The 17,786-nt window shown below is 49.4% G+C and overlaps 2 long non-coding RNA genes across 2 annotated transcripts; both read right to left on the reverse strand.

Moving 5' to 3' along the window:
* Window positions 1-1,346: 1,346 nt before the first annotated feature.
* Window positions 1,347-11,431, reverse strand: LOC141258286 (uncharacterized). The gene is made up of 3 exons (XR_012318268.1): window positions 11,314-11,431; window positions 1,807-1,849; window positions 1,347-1,483 (listed from the first exon to the last, which is right to left on the reverse strand). It is a non-coding gene; the product is annotated as an uncharacterized lncRNA (long non-coding RNA).
* Window positions 11,432-11,982: 551 nt separating this feature from the next.
* LOC141258287 (uncharacterized) lies at window positions 11,983-14,690 on the reverse strand. The gene is made up of 3 exons (XR_012318269.1): window positions 14,633-14,690; window positions 12,876-12,983; window positions 11,983-12,040 (listed from the first exon to the last, which is right to left on the reverse strand). It is a non-coding gene; the product is annotated as an uncharacterized lncRNA (long non-coding RNA).
* Window positions 14,691-17,786: the final 3,096 nt, after the last annotated feature.

The raw sequence follows: 17,786 nt of genomic DNA on the forward strand, positions 1-17,786 counted from the left end.
TCTGTAACATAGACCCCAAAATGTCTACAGATCCCTATTGTACGGAGAGAAGGCCGGCCGGAGGAGGGATATCCAGGTGTGAACACTTTACAGAGCTCTGCTTGCTGTGGTCCAATAGCAGCCTAGTCTGTAATGTGCTCGCTATAACGTGGTTATCGGGGTCCGGTCTTGTGAAGGTCACAGCGCCGCACGGCTCCTTACATGGCCAGGACACATTTTATCCACTAGGACAACATGACAGCAAGCAGAGATACTGAAAACCCAAAGGAGCTGAAGGGATTTTTGAAAATTGAGGAAATGGATTTCACATAACAGTTTTATTTTCCGTAATTACTGTAATGTCCCTTTAAACCTCGTCCCACGTGTAACGTGGCGGTGCGGGTATGTGACCACCGCTCCATTCATTTCTATGGGTTCTGGAGTGCTCAGTTACAGACAGTGAGGGCCACGGTGGTCATTGCTCTATTCTGTTTGTGATTGAGTGTCCCCGAGCTGTCAGACTCCCCCATAAATCAAAAATGAAGTAACTTTGTAAAAAGTTTTGATTGAAAATCTCCTACTGTTTTGTGTACACAGCTCCTCTGCAAAGCTATGTGCCGCCACAGCAACAGACTACGAACAAACCTTGTGCAGTCTGATCCTGCAGTCGTGTGTTACCACCATCCGTCCAGACAGAGGACAGATACAACACATGAGTGCGGGGGGAGAACAGACTGCGGGGGAGGGGGGACAGACTGTGGGGGGGGGGGGGGGGGGGGGGACAGACTGTGGGGGGGGGGGGGGGGGGGGGAGTACAGACTGCGGGGGGGGGACAGACTGCGGGGGGGGGATGACAGACTGCGGGGGGGGGATGACAGACTGCGGGGGGGGGGATGACAGACTGCGGGGGGGGGGTGACAGACTGCGGGGGGGGATGACAGACTGCGGGGGGGGGGATGACAGACTGCGGGGGGGGGTGACAGACTGCGGGGGGGGATGACAGACTGCGGGGGGGGATGACAGACTGCAGAGGGGGAGGACAGACTGCGGGGGGGGGGGGGGAGGACAGACTGCGGGGGGGGGGAGGACAGACTGCGGGGGGACGACAGACTGCAGAGGGGGAGGACAGACTGCGGGGGGACGGGACAGACTGCGGGGGTGGGGGACAGACTGCGGGGGGGGGGACAGACTGCGGGGGGGGGGGACAGACTGCGGGGGGGGGACAGACTGCAGAGGGGGAGGACAGACTGCGGGGGGGGGAGGACAGACTGCGGGGGGGGGGGAGGACAGACTGCGGGGGGAGGACGGGACAGACTGCGGGGGGGGGGGGGCAGACTGCGGTCAGTCATGGACTCCGGCTCATTCGTTGGCAGATTTCCCACAGGACGACGCATTCAGTTCTTATAATTCCAAGTCCATTTCTTGTACCTGTCTTCAGAGGCCGGGACAATGAGGAAAGTCCTTCTGAAGGAGATGATGGGGGTCTTGCGGTAGTTCGGGTTCACTGTCGGGAGAAAGTCTATTAGCTTCTGTCCAAAGACCACCTACTACACAGACGTAATGGGGTGTTCCCATATTTAAGTGATCCCGAGAATGGGGAGGCTGCAGTGCTACATCGCCAGGAGCCCCAGTGCAAAACTGTGAGGGGATTGGTGTACATAATGATGCAGCCCCCTTTAAGCAGCCCACAGACATTTATTTATTTTTTTAGCAGATCTCCCCAATCTCCCCTCCAATAGTCCTGTCCCCTGATAATGACCGGGCAGTTTGCTTTTTAATCTGTAGGATCCCGGTGATTTCCCCATTGTACAGTAGGACATAACTCACCTTCCCTAAATCCTCCTTCGACGGTGAAACAAATGAGGGAAGCCTGCGGAGAACCAGGGTGCGACATACATAAGATGTGAGAGTCATAAATATAAGCCACCGAGACCCTACAATCACACTAGCGGGGGTCTCCACACGTCAGATCACTGGAAAATCATTTTACTGTAGGATTTGCAGCAGATTTCATTCTTTTTATGGCAAAGGGGAAAAGCAAAAAAAATTCCCAAATGTGTAAGTAGACCCCTGAAAATATTTTGCATATACATTACAAAGCATCGCTCCGATCCCACAGATGCCCAGCGAGGCCCCGATCCCACACATTGCCCAGCCAGGCTCCGATCCCACACATTGCCCAGCGAGGCCCCGATCCCACACATTGCCCAGCGAGGCCCCGATCCCACACATTGCCCAGCGAGGCCCCGATCCCACACATTGCCCAGCGAGGCCCCGATCCCACACATTGCCCAGCGAGGCCCCGATCCCACACATTGCCCAGCGAGGCCCAATTCCCACACATTGCCTAGCGAGGCCTAATTCCCACACATTGCCCAGCGAGGCCCCGATCCCACACATTGCCCAGCGAGGCCCCGATCCCACACATTGCCCAGCGAGGCCCCGATCCCACACATTGCCCAGCGAGGCCCCGATCCCACACATTGCCCAGCGAGGCCCTGATCCCACACATTGCCCAGCGAAGCCCCAGTCCTACACATTGCCAAGTGAGGCCCCGATCCCACACATTGCCCAGCGAGGCCCCAATCCCACACATTGCCCAGCGAGGCCCCAATCCCACACATTGCCCAGCGAGGCCCCAGTCCCACACATTGCCCAGCGAGGCCCCAATCCCACACATTGCCCAGCGAGGCCCCAATCCCACACATTGCCCAGCGAGGCCCCGATCCTACACATTGCCCAGCGAGGCCCTAATCCAACAGATGCCCAGCGAGGCCCCAATCCCACACATTGCCCAGCGAGGCCCCGATCCCACACATTGCCCAGCGAGGCCCTAATCCAACAGATGCCCAGTGAGTCCCCAATCCCACACATTGCCCAGCGAGGCCCTAATCCAACAGATGCCCAGCGAGGCCCCGATTCCACACATTGCCCAGCGAGGCACCGATCCCACACATTGCCCAGCGAGGCCCCAATCCCACACATTGCCCAGCGAGGCCCCAATCCCACACATTGCCCAGCGAGGCCCCAGTCCCACACATTGCCCAGCGAGGCCCCAATCCCACACATTGCCCAGCGAGGCCCCAATCCCACACATTGCCCAGCAAGGCCCCGATCCTACACATTGCCCAGCGAGGCCCTAATCCAACAGATGCCCAGCGAGGCCCCAATCCCACACATTGCCCAGCGAGGCCCCGATCCCACACATTGCCCAGCGAGGCCCTAATCCAACAGATGCCCAGTGAGTCCCCAATCCCACACATTGCCCAGCGAGGCCCTAATCCAACAGATGCCCAGCGAGGCTCCGATCCCACACATTGCCCAGCGAGGCCCCGATTCCACACATTGCCCAGCGAGGCCCCGATCCCACACATTGCCCAGCGAGGCCCAATTCCCACACATTGCCCAGCGAGGCCTAATTCCCACACATTGCCCAGCGAGGCCTAATTCCCACACATTGCCCAGCGAGGCCCCGATCCCACACATTGCCCAGCGAGGCCCCGATCCCACACATTGCCCAGCGAGGCCCCGAACCCACACATTGCCCAGCGAGGCCCCGATCCCACACATTGCCCAGCGAGGCCCCGATCCCACACATTGCCCAGCGAGGCCCTGATCCCACACATTGCCCAGCGAAGCCCCAGTCCTACACATTGCCAAGTGAGGCCCCGATCCCACACATTGCCCAGCGAGGCCCCAATCCCACACATTGCCTAGCGAGGCCCCAGTCCCACACATTGCCCAGCGAGGCCCCAATCCCACACATTGCCCAGCGAGGCCCCAATCCCACACATTGCCCAGCGAGGCCCCAATCCCACACATTGCCCAGCAAGGCCCCGATCCTACACATTGCCCAGCGAGGCCCTAATCCAACAGATGCCCAGCGAGGCCCCAATCCCACACATTGCCCAGCGAGGCCCCGATCCCACACATTGCCCAGCGAGGCCCTAATCCAACAGATGCCCAGTGAGTCCCCAATCCCACACATTGCCCAGCGAGGCCCTAATCCAACAGATGCCCAGCGAGGCTCCGATCCCACACATTGCCCAGCGAGGCCCCGATTCCACACATTGCCCAGCGAGGCCCCGATCCCACACATTGCCCAGCGAGGCCCAATTCCCACACATTGCCCAGCGAGGCCTAATTCCCACACATTGCCCAGCGAGGCCTAATTCCCACACATTGCCCAGCGAGGCCCCGATCCCACACATTGCCCAGCGAGGCCCCGATCCCACACATTGCCCAGCGAGGCCCCGAACCCACACATTGCCCAGCGAGGCCCCGATCCCACACATTGCCCAGCGAGGCCCCGATCCCACACATTGCCCAGCGAGGCCCTGATCCCACACATTGCCCAGCGAAGCCCCAGTCCTACACATTGCCAAGTGAGGCCCCGATCCCACACATTGCCCAGCGAGGCCCCAATCCCACACATTGCCTAGCGAGGCCCCAGTCCCACACATTGCCCAGCGAGGCCCCAATCCCACACATTGCCCAGCGAGGCCCCAATCCCACACATTGCCCAGCGAGGCCCCAATCCCACACATTGCCCAGCGAGGCCCTAATCCAACAGATGCCCAGTGAGTCCCCAATCCCACACATTGCCCAGCGAGGCCCTAATCCAACAGATGCCCAGCGAGGCTCCGATCCCACACATTGCCCAGCGAGGCCCCGATTCCACACATTGCCCAGCGAGGCACCGATCCCACACATAGCCCAGCGAGGCACCGATCCCACACATAGCCCAGCGAGGCCCCGATCCCACACATAGCCCAGCGAGGCCCCGATCCCACACATAGCCCAGCGAGGCCCCAATCACACACATTGCCCAGCGTTACCCCGATTCCACACATTGCCCAGCGTTACGCCGATTCCACACATTGCCCAGCGTTACCCCGATTCCACACATTGCCCAGCGAGGCCCCAATCACACACATTGCCCAGCGTTACCCCGATTCCACACATTGCCCAGCGTTACCCCGATTCCACACATTGCCCAGCGTTACCCCGATTCCACACATTGCCCAGCGTTACCCTGATTCCACACATTGCCCAGCGAGGGCCCCAATCCCACACATTGCCCAGCGAGGGCCCCAATCCCACACATTGCCCAGCGAGGCTCCGATCCCACACATTGCCCAGCGAGGCTCCGATCCCACACATTGCCCAGCGAGGCCCCGATCCCACACATTGCCCAGCGAGGCCCCAATCGCACACATTGCCCAGCGAGGCCCCAATCACACACATTGCCCAGCGTTACCCCGATTCCACACATTGCCCAGCGTTACGCCGATTCCACACATTGCCCAGCGTTACGCCGATTCCACACATTGCCCAGCGTTACGCCGATTCCACACATTGCCCAGCGTTACCCCGATTCCACACATTGCCCAGCGAGGCCCCAATCACACACATTGCCCAGCGAGGCCCCAATCACACACATTGCCCAGCGTTACCCCGATTCCACACATTGCCCAGCGAGGGCCCCAATCCCACACATTGCCCAGCGAGGCTCCGATCCCACACATTGCCCAGCGAGGCCCCAATCGCACACATTGCCCAGCGAGGCCCCAATCACACACATTGCCCAGCGTTACCCCGATTCCACACATTGCCCAGCGTTACGCCGATTCCACACATTGCCCAGCGTTACGCCGATTCCACACATTGCCCAGCGTTACGCCGATTCCACACATTGCCCAGCGTTACCCCGATTCCACACATTGCCCAGCGAGGCCCCAATCACACACATTGCCCAGCGAGGCCCCAATCACACACATTGCCCAGCGTTACCCCGATTCCACACATTGCCCAGCGAGGGCCCCAATCCCACACATTGCCCAGCGAGGCTCCGATCCCACACATTGCCCAGCGAGGCTCCGATCCCACACATAGCCCAGCAAGGCCCCAATCACACACATTGCCCAGCGAGGCCCCAATCACACACATTGCCCAGCGAGGCCCCAATCACACACATTGCCCAGCGTTACCCCGATTCCACACATTGCCCAGCGAGGGCCCCAATCCCACACATAGCCCAGCGAGGCTCCGATCCCACACATAGCCCAGCGAGGCCCCGATCCCACACATAGCCCAGCGAGGCCCCGATCCCACACATAGCCCAGCGAGGCCCCGATCCCACACATAGCCCAGCGAGGCCCCGATCCCACACATTGCCCAGCGAGGCCCCGATCCCACACATAGCCCAGCGAGGCCCCGATCCCACACATAGCCCAGCGAGGCTCCGATCCCACACATAGCCCAGCGAGGCTCCGATCCCACACATAGCCCAGCGAGGCCCCGATCCCACACATAGCCCAGCGAGGCCCCGATCCCACACATTGCCCAGCGAGGCCCCGATCCCACACATTGCCCAGCGAGGCCCCGATCCCACACATTGCCCAGCGAGGCCGCACATAGAAACGCTTAATATCCGTATGTACTAATGTGCTGACACGGATATTAAGTGATTCAATGCAAGTCAATGGCGGTAATTACGCTGCGTGTCCGCAAAATTAATGTACATGCTGCGGATTTTTCCGCAATGATAATCCGCAGCGGAAATTTCCGCAGCATGTGCACAACACATGCGGATTATCATTGGGGAACATGGGGCACATATTACCAAGCGTTTTCGCTGCGGAAATTGCACGGCAAAAAGATTGAAAAACGCATAATGGGCACGCTGCCTTAGGGTTTGTTCACATGTAGCGTTCTTGATGCATTTTTTTTATCCAAAACTTCCATGGGAAATAAAAGCAGCATTTTGCAGTCACAGTAAAATGAATGAAATTTCTAAAATCTCATTCACACGGTGCGTTATTTCTTCTTGCGTTTTTATTTACCTGCGATTTTTTTAACCCCTTAACGACTGACGTAACGTATTTTTATGGCTTTCATTAAGGGTACTTATTCCTCAGCGGCGTTAAAATGTGTCACTGTGGAATAAGTAAATAGCGCCGCCCGGCGGCGGTGATCCCTGCGGGTGTCAGCTGTGTGTGACAGCCGACACCCTGCAGTATCGGCCCCGGCCGGTCTTGATGCAGATCGGGGACGATTAATCCCTTAAATACCGCTGTCAATCGTGACAGCAGTATTTAAGTTGCTACAAGAGGGTCACAAGACCCCCTTAGTAACTATCGGACCCCAGCGATGAGAATCTCAGGTCCCGATGGTTACCATGGGACCCTGAGATGATGTGATGATCCCAGGGTACGGTGGCCTGTGAGATCCTGCAATAAGCTGGATCTCACAGGCACAGTCAGTGAGTCAGACATGACTTACTGACAGGTCTCATACACTGCAGGGCAGGAGTACTGCATAGCATGAGAGCAAAGATCAGAATAAAAATCACCCATGTCCCACAGTGGGACTTGGTGAAAAAGTAAAAAGAAAAGTTAAATAAAATATGTAAAAAAAAAAATCAGTTTTGCCGCTCAAAACACAGCGTTTGTAATAGAACAAAAATAAACGAAAAAACGTACACATAAATGGTATCGCCACGTCCGGAACAACCCGCTCTATAAAACTAGCGTTATTTAGTCCGCTTGGCGAATGCTCCTTCCCTTCCGAGCCATGCCATGCGCCCAAACAGTGGTTTTCCCCCACTGGATTTTATTTGAGGGGGCAGGAGATGACAGATGACGGACCTGAGAGGGGGCTGGTTTTGTGTGGGATAAATTAGGGGTTTTATTGTTAACATTTTGGGGTACATAATTTTCGATTGCTTCCAGAATAAGGCTGGGATCACCTTCTTGTGTTCTACGCTGAGCACTTACATCGGAGTTTCTGTGTAAATCCCACAAAAATGCGATTCAGACGAAACCCCCAACAGAACCACCCACCACAAAGAGGCAGATGGAGACATTTTGGAGTCTGTTTGACATCTTCTCTGGTGGTCTCCATGTTTTTAGGCGCACACAGATCTGTGGTCGTCCACACTTGTGCTCTAAAAAAAAGCCTAAAATGATGGTACGCCACTGGAACACAGACCAGTCAAAAGAGGCGACATCAGCCTCATAAGTGAGTGGCTCCATCTGGGTTTTTTGTCTGAATTGCGGTTTTGGTGAATTTACACGGAAACTGCGGTGTAAGCGCTCAGCGGAGAGGGCAGGATAAACGTCAGCTGAGCCTTATTCTGATTTTTTTAGAAGGAGAATGAAGAAATACACAGCAATACCAGAATAGTTCTTATTTTTTCGCAGTTCACAGTGCGATATAAGTGATAAGGCAGATTTATTCTTTCGGTCGGTGCGATTACAGTGATACCAGATTTATATGTTTTTTTTTAGGTTTTGCTGCTATCACACAGTAAAAATGCTTTTTTTTTTTTTCCAATAAAAAGTAGTTAATTTCGTCGCCATATTCTGAGAGCTGTAACTTTATTTTTTGGTGAACAGAGCTTTATGATGGCTTATTTTTGCGGGACGAGTAGCAGTTTTTTTGGTACCATTTGGGGCACACAGTAATTTTTTATCGCTTTTTATTCAGATTTTTCAGACACAGAATGAACAAAAACCAGCAATTCAGTTATTGATTTTTTTATTTTTTGCGCCGTTCACCGGTAAATGTGATAAGACAGATTTGTCTGTCGGGTCGGTACGATTACAGAGATACCAGATTTATTTATTTTTTATGCTTTGCTATTTTTACAGACTAAAAACAATATTTTCCAAAAAAGAACTTGATTTTGCATCGCCATATTCTGAGAGCTGTAACTTTTTAATTTTTTTGCCGAATGAGCCGTATTATGGCTTGTTTTTGTGGGATGGTTTGGCGTTTTTATTTGTATAATTTTTTTTTATGTACGACTTTTTGATCGCTTTTTATTCACTTTTTTTTGTGAGTCAGCATGATGAAAAAGCGGCATTTTTGGCGTTTTTTTATTCTTTTTTTACGGAATTTGCTAAACGGACTAAATAACGCATCAGTTTTATAGTTCCGGACGCGGCGATACCAATTATGTGTACGTTTTTTCTTTCATTTTTGTTTTATCACAAACGTTAAGTTTTGAGAGGCGAAAAGGATTTCAGTGATTTGTGTGCACTTTTTGTGTGTTTTTTTTTAACTTTTTTTTTACACATTTTATTTCACTTTTTTTACTTTTTCACCTAGTCCCACTGTAGAACATGGGTGATTGTCACTTTGATAGCTGGGTATCTCAGGGGACCATGGTAACCATTGGGACACGTGATTCTAATCGCAGGGGTCCAATGGTTACTAAGGGGGTCTTGTGACCCCCTTTTGACAGTTTAAATACCGCTATCACGATTGACAGCGGTATTTAAGGGGTTAATCAGCCCCGATAAACTTCGAGACTGGTCTGGGCCGATATTGCAGGGTGTCAGCTGTCACACACAGCTGACACCCGCAGGAATCACCGCTGCCGGGCGGCGCTATTTACTCACTCCACAGCAACGCATTTTAACAGCTCTGAGGAATAAGTACCCTTAATGCCTACAATAAAAATGCATTACGGCGGTCATTAAGGGGTTAATTGTTTTTAACTGCAATTTTTCCCGGCTGAGATCGGCACCAAAAGTGCATGAAAACAAAAAAAGCATTAAAACTTGCTGAAAATATTTGTTGTACAGTCATGGCCAAAAGTATTGAGAATGAGACAAATAGTAATTTTTCCAAAGTTTACTGCTTCATTTTTTGTAATGGCAATTTGCATATGCTTCTGAATGTCAAACAGTGATCAGCTTAACAGCAATTACTGTACTTGCAAAGTCAATATTTGCCCAGAAAATGAACTTTAACCCCCAAAACACATTTCAACATCATTGCAGTCCTGCCTTAAAAGGAGCAGCTAACATCGTTTTAGTGATTGATCCATTAACACAGGTGTGGGTGTTGATGAGGACAGGGCTGGCGATCAATCAGTCATGATTAAGTAAGAATGACATCACTGGACACTTTAAAAGGAGGCTGGTTCTTGGTATCATTGTTTCCCTTCAGTTAACCATGGTTATCTCTAAAGAAACACGTGCAGCCATCATTGCACTGCACAAAAATGGCCTAACAGGGAAGAGTATCGCAGCTACAAAGATTGCACCTCAGTCAACAATCTATCGCATCATCAAGAACTTCAAGGAGAGAGCTTCCATTGTTGTCAAAAAGGCTCCAGGGCGCACAAGAAAGACCAGCAAGTGCCAGGACCGTATCTTAAAACTGTTTCAGCTGTGGGATCGGACTACCAGCAGTGCTGAGCTTGCTCAGGAATGGCAGCAGGCTGGTGTGAGTGCTTCTGCACGCACTGTGAGGCGGAGACTCTTTGAGCAAGGGCTGGTTTCAAGGAGGGCAGCAAAGAAGCCACTTCTCTCCAGAAAAAACATCAGGGACCGACTGATATTCTGCAAAAGGTACAGGGAGTGGACTGCTGAGGACTGGGGCAAAGTCATTTTCTCTGATGAATCCCCTTTTCGATTGTTTGGGACATCTGGAAAACAGCTTATTCGGAGAAGAAGAGGTGAGCGCTACCACCAGTCTTGTCTCATGCCAACTGTAAAGCATCCTGAAACCATTCATGTGTGGGGTTGCTTCTCAGCCAAGGGAATCGGCTCACTCACAGTCTTGCCTAAAAACACAGCCATGAATAAAGAATGGTACCAGAATGTCCTCCAAGAGCAACTTCTCCCAACCGTCCAAGAGCAGTTTGGCGCCCAACAATGCCTTTTCCAGCATGATGGAGCACCTTGCCATAAAGCAAAGGTGATAACAAAATGGCTCATGGAACAAAACATAGAGATTTTGGGTCCATGGCCTGGAAACTCCCCAGATCTTAATCCCATTGAGAACTTGTGGTCAATCATCAAGAGACGGGTGGACAAACAAAAACCAACAAATTCTGGCAAAATGCAAGCACTGATTATGCAAGAATGGACTGCTATCAGTCAGGATTTGGTCCAAAAGTTGATTGAGAGCATGCCAGGGAGAATTACAGAGGTCTTGAAGAAGAAGGGGCAACACTGCAAATATTGACTTGCTGCATTAACTCATTCTAACTGTCAATATAACCTATTGGTCCTCATAATATGATTGCAATTATATTTCTGTATGTGATATAAACATCAGACAAACACTAATAAAAACCAGAGGCCAGCAGATCATGTGAAAATATCATTTTGGTGTCATTCTCAAAACTTTTGGCCATGACTGTAGATTTATGGTCATAACCTGCGTTTTTCATGAAGAAAAAAATGCATCAAAAACCCTCCGTGTGAACAGAAGCTTCAATGGACGCTCTGCAGTCAGGGTCAGAAACGTTCCTGTGGCTGAGGGTCCGCAGGGCGAGAGGCGCACGTCCCTCCAGCAGGAGAACCGGACACTTACGTTCTGGCAGCCGACATCCAGTGTCATGGACGCCAGCTCGTGCTCCGTTTTGGGAAGGTTACAGAGGAAGCCGACCACCTGCAGCCGGTTGTACTTCAGCAGCTGATGCCTCATTTCTAGAGAAACAAAAAAGATTACAAAGAAATGAAATATTAAAGGGATATTCTGACTTTCACACGCAGAGCAACAGCACCGAGCTGACCCTACATCCCGTGCATCGCCGCCCTGACACTACATTCCGTGCATCGCCGCGCTGACACTACATCCCGTGCATCGCCGCGCTGACCATACATCCCGTGCATCTCCGCCCTGACACTACATCCCGTGCATCGCCGCCCTGACACTACATACTGTGCATCGCCGCGCTGACCCTACATCCCGTGCATCGCCGCCCTGACACTACATCCTGTGCATCGCCGCGCTGACACTACATCCCGTGCATCGCCGCGCTGACCCTACATCCCGTGCATCGCCGCGCTACAATTCACTATGTGCAGCTCTTCTGCATCACGAGGGTGGACTTTGCTTTAGCTGTTCTATGTGGCGGACTATAGTTCCCAGCATGCACTGATGACTGTCCTGTCCTGTAGTCTCCATCTCGTGTATTTCATATTGTGCAGTTTGTCCAACAGGACTCAGGGTATATACTGTATACATGGCCGTACCTGGTCTCTTCACTCGGAGAAGGTTGCGATTTTCTTTCCAGTATTCCTTAATCTGATCGAAGCTAAAGAGACAGAGGCGTTACATCACCGATCACGGGGTCAGTGGACATAGACTACACAGCAACAGAACCAGGCCCACAGACAGTACTGGACTCTGCCCCCACATACAAAGGTGTCTGCTACAGCAATGAGAGGGTCGCACTGCTCCGCCAAGAGCTGCAATCCTTTCACTAACCAGATCAGTGGTGGCTCAGGATCCCCATCGATCACACAGAGTTCCTAGAAAACCCTTTTAATTGTCCTATAAGGAAAAGTTCTGCAACTTTCTAACATACTTTGTCCATCCATTTTCAATATTTGCGTTTGCGTCAGTAAATAGAAACATTCATCCTTCTATCCAGAGGCTAACAGCCTATCATAGGGGCTGTTTTATGCTGCCTTTCAGTAGGGCCCCGGTCCTGAGACTCCATCGAATGGTCAAAACGCAGCTCTGAAGTGGGCAGCTCCTGCAGCTGCATGGGCGCAGCAGAGAGGGGTGTATGGGCTTATTAGTAAGTCTGTGGGTCTGTACACCCTTAAGAACATTGTGTTGACTGATCCGTGGGGGTCTCAGAACTTGGACCACCCTTTTGATACAGAGTTTGCTACAATGTATCAGAATCCTCTTTCATTGTTTCAGTAGGGATGTTTCCATTCGCAGACAGCAAGCAAAGAGCTTGAAAATGGCTACAGAATGTAAAACAATGTAAATGAGAAATTTGCAAAACTTTGATCAAACTTTTATAATTATGTTCTCCGCAAGATTAAAAAAAAAAATCGATGTGACGAATAGTCAGCGATGTAAGAGGAGGTCACGTCAGGACAATGTATGGCCCCGCTGTTACCCAGAACACCCACCAGGTTCTTGCATAGAAGGCTTTGGGGAGACTAAACGAGCAGCAGCTGTTCTCGTGATACAGAGGCAGGAGGGCCTTGCGGTTCTCAGAATCGTACACAGTGAAGAACCTCGAAGAAAAAGCAACAGCGTCAGTAAGCTGCAGCATAAGGACCTGGAAACACGTTGTGACTAGTGAAATAAATACAAAACAATAACCAATAACAAGTGCTGATAATTCATCCCCAAATTGTGGAAAAATAATATGGGAGTAGTTCCAGTTTATGTAGTGATGTTGGGGAGGTCAGTGTCTCATAAATCATTTATGAAATAATGGATCAGAATTAAGACGAATTTATTATAGAGTTCAACTGAGCTTCTAAAAATGTATATGCAGTGATCTCCCCCTAGTGGTGGCTGTATAAATCTGTATGTAGTGTGTTTCCCTAGTGGTGGATGTATAAATCTGTATGTAGTGAGCTCCCTCTAGTGATGGCTGTATAAATCAGTATGCAGTGATCTCCCCCTAGTGGTGGCTGTATAAATCAGTATGCAGTGATCTCCCCCTAGTGGTGGCTGTATAAATCTGTATGTAGTGAGTTTCCCTAGTGGTGGATGTATAAATCTATATGTAGTGAGCACCCTATAGTGGTGGCTGTATAAATCAGTATGCAGTGAGCTCCCCCTAGTGGTGGCTGTATAAATCTGTACGTAGTGCACTCCCTCTAGTGGTGTTTGTATAAATCTGTATGTAGTGAGCTCCCCCTAGTGGTGACTGTATAAATCTGTATGTAATGAGCTCCCACTAGTGGTGGCTTTATAAATCTGTATGTAGTGAGCTCCCACTAGTGGTGGCTGTATAAATCTGTATGTAGTAGTGAGCTCCCTCTAGTGGTGACTGTATAAATCTGTATGTAGTGAGCTCCTCCTAGTGGTGGTGTATAAATCTGTATGTAGTAGTGAGCTCCCTCTAGTGGTGGCTGTATAAATCTGTATGTAGTGAGCTCCCCCTAGTGGTGTTTGTATAAATCTGTATGTAGTGAGCTCCCCCTAGTGGTGTTTGTATAAATCTGTATGTAGTGAGCTCCCCCTAGTGGTGTTTGTATAAATCTGTATGTAGTGAGCTCCCCCTAGTGGTGGCTATATAAATCTGTATGTAGTGAACTCCCCCTAGTGGTGTTTGTATAAATCTGTATGTAGTGAGCTCCCCCTAGTGGTGGCTGTATAAATCTGTATGTAGTGAGCTCCCCCTAGTGGTGGCTGTATAAATCTGTATGTAATGAGCTCCCCTAGTAGTGGCTGTATAAATCTGTATGTAGTGAGCTCCCCCTAGTGGTGTTTGTATAAATCTGTATGTAGTAAGCTCCCCCTAGTGGTGTTTGTATAAATCTGTATGTAGTGAGCTCCTCCTAGTGATGGCTGTATAAATCTGTATGTAGTGAGCTCCCCCTAGTGGTGTTTGTATAAATCTGTATGTAGTGAGCTCCCCCTAGTGGTGGCGGTATAAATCTGTATGTAGTGAGCTCCCCCTAGTGGTGGCTGTATAAATCTGTATGTAGTGAGCTCCCCTAGTGGTGGCTGTACAAATCCATATGCAGTGTGCTCCCCCTGGTGGTGGCTGAAGTAAATCATAATTTTATCATTGTATTCATGGTAGCAGGGTATTTGGATCTCTGTATCAGAGCCAGCATACATTGAGGACCTTTATTATGACACATCCCGCTCATTGATCAATACCACTCAAAGTCCTCAAAGATTTATCAAGACACCTTGCACTTACTTGTGCAGAAACTTTGCCAGGAAAGTTTTAACCTCGTTGTTAACAGTAAAGCATCCCTAGGAGATAACACAGGTGGAGTTACTATCACTGACAGCTCCGCGTTCTCTCTTCGCTGACCCTCAGCTTTATTCACTTTCTAGGAGCATTATGTTCTATCATCACATCCAGAAATAAGGGAAGCCGCTCTCACACTTTCCTGCTGGTTCGGGGTCTTTGCCGGCCACGGTGCACTGCAGCATGTGTAGTGTTCACAGCAGGCACTGTAATGTGGTTAGCACAATTCTGACAGCAGCTTTGGATGTGACTAGAGCATATTATTATATTTGGACAATCCAGATGGAAATTATATACGGTTCTGTGCAAAAGTTTTAGGCAGGTGTGGAATAAATGCTGAAAACTAAGAAGCCTTAATCCATAAAATGATTCTATTTTATCAATGAACAAAAGAGAGAAATGTAAATCCCATCAATGTTTGGTGACCGCTCGTCACATTCATCTGTTCTTCTAGCTCCACTTACACACAGTCAAGGGATTTTGTAGGATTATAGGCAGGTTTATGAGTAACCAATTATACCAAACAGGTGAGAATGATCATCATTTCCATATGCAGGTTGCAACACAGTCATTGACTGAAACAGAAACAGATGAGTGGGAGGCTTAAAATTGCGAGGAACAAAAACTCGGCTACAAAGGTAATGTTGTGAAAGATAGTTTCGTGTCACAGCATGGTAAGAGTGAGCACAGCAACAACACACAAGGTAGTTATAAGGGTGCATCTCACAAAATTAGAATAGCATCAAAAAGTTATTTTATTTCACTTCTTCAATATAAAAAGTGAAACTCCTATATTATATAGAGTCATTACACACAGAGTGATCAATTTCAAGTGTTTATTTCTGTTAATGTTGATGATTATGGCTTACAGCCAATGGAAACACAAACGTTATTATCTCAGTAAATTAGAATACTTTATAACAGCTTGAAAAATGATTTTAAAATCCAAAATGTTGTCCTACTGAAATGTATGTTCAGTAAATGCCCTCAATACTTGGTCGGGGCTCCTTTTCCATCAATGCGGCAATGTGGCATGGAGGCGATCAGCCTGTGGCACTGCTGAGGTGTTATGGAAGCCCAGGTGGCTTTGATAGCAGCCTTCAGCTTGTCTGCATTGTTGGGTCTGGGGTCTCTCATCTTCCTGTTGACAATACCCCATAGATTCTCTATAATAGATTCTCTATGGGGTTAAGGTCAGGCGAGTTTGCTGCCAATCAAGCACAGTGATACTGTTGTGTGTAAACCAGGTATTGGTACTTTTGGCTGTGTGGACAGGGGTCAAGTCCTGCTGGAGAATGACATTTCCATCTCCATAAAGCTTGTCGGCAGAGGGAAGCATGAAGTGCTCTAAAATGTCCTGGTAGACGGCTGCGCTGACTTTGGTCTTGATAAAACACAGTGGACCTACACCAGCAGATGACATGGCTCCCCAAACCATCACTGATTGTGGAGACTTCACACTAGACCTCCAGCAGCTTGGATTGTGGCCTCTCCACTCTTCCTCCAGACTCTGGGACCTTGATCTCCAAATGAAATGCAAAATTTACTTTGCATTTACTTAGTGTCAATGACTGCCTTCTGGCCATCACTTTTCCTTCCATGATGAACTGTAACTCCTAACATCCACTGAAAGATGCAGACTTTAAGGACCTGCTGGAATTAGAGTTTTCTACATAAATTGTATTCTTAAGTGTTAGATCACATGTAGAAGTCAAATTCATATCAATATTTTTGGCGCACAGTGTTGCGGGTAAGGCTATGTTCACATGTTGCAGTTGCAATGCTATTAAGAAAAAAAAAATCACAGCAAAAGAGTGCATTTAAAAAAATAGAATTAGACTTACCGGTAATTCGGTGTCTAAGACCCTCCACGACAGCACCAACAGGAGGTTGCCTCCCCATCCTAATTAGAGACAGGAAACAAGAGGTTAAATAGCCCTCCCCTTCCCTCTAACCTCAGTGTTTTTCCAAGGACCACACACTATGAATGCTTGAAATATTTATTAACACCAAGGAATTTAAATGAACAGAGTTTTCATAGGGGGGAAATTACCCGTGCTGTCATGGAGGGTCTTAGAAACCGAATTACCGGTAAGTCTAATTCTATTTTCTCTAATCCCCTCCACGACAGCACCAACAGGAGTAATACCAGAGAATATCGTTAGGGAGGGACTACAGCCTGCAGGACTTTTCTGCTAAAGGCTAAATCTTTTATAGACATCAAATCTAATCGGTAATGCTTGGTAAAGGTATGGACCAAGGAGCAAGCAGCAGCTTTGCAGATCTGCTCGATGCAAGCGCTGGCCCTTTCAGCCCACGAGGCAGACATGGCTCTGGTGGAATGAGCTTTTAGCAACACTGGAGGAGGCAGATCTTGACTTTTATACGCCTCCGTGATTGCTTTTTTTTAATCCAGTTAGCTGGAGAACTCTTGGAGGCTTTCTTCCCTATGTTTGGTCCCCAGTACTGGACAAAAAGATTCTGATCCTTCCTCCAAGGCTCCGTCTGTTGTAGATAGTAAAGGATGATTCTTCTGACATCTAGAGAATGGAATTCTGATTCTCTATTGTCTCTGGGATTTTGACAAAACGATGGGAGAATTATCTCCTGGGACATGTGAAAATGGGATGATACCTTTGTAAGGAAAGAAGGGTCTAGGCGGACGATTATTCTGTCATCTATGATTCTCAGATAAGGTTCCCTGATGGAAAAGGCCTGGATCAAGCCAACTCTTCTTGCTGTTATTGCTACTAACAGAGCTGCCTTCCAAGATAATTTGTTCATCTGAGTTTGGGTCATAGGTTCAAAGGGAGGGATAATTAGACCCTTTAGAACTATATTTAGGTCCCAGGTAGGAACCACGATGGGCCTTCTTGGGCATATTGTAGAGGCTGCTGTTATGAACCTCTTTATCCACCGGTGGTCAGACAGGTTTTCGTCAAAAAATGAACTTAGAGCAGAAATCTGGACTTTCAAGGTGCTGGGTTTTAGCCCTTTAGATAGACTGTCCTGTAAAAAAATCCAGTATTCTGGCAATATCAGGGTGAAAGGGATCAATAGGAGTAGAACCATACCACGTAGAGAAGGTCTTCCATATTTT

Source organism: Phyllobates terribilis, unplaced genomic scaffold (genome assembly GCF_046119375.1).
Source record: "Phyllobates terribilis strain yellow unplaced genomic scaffold, ASM4611937v1 Scaffold_3__8_contigs__length_932513732, whole genome shotgun sequence".
Classification (NCBI taxonomy): Eukaryota; Metazoa; Chordata; class Amphibia; order Anura; family Dendrobatidae; genus Phyllobates; species Phyllobates terribilis.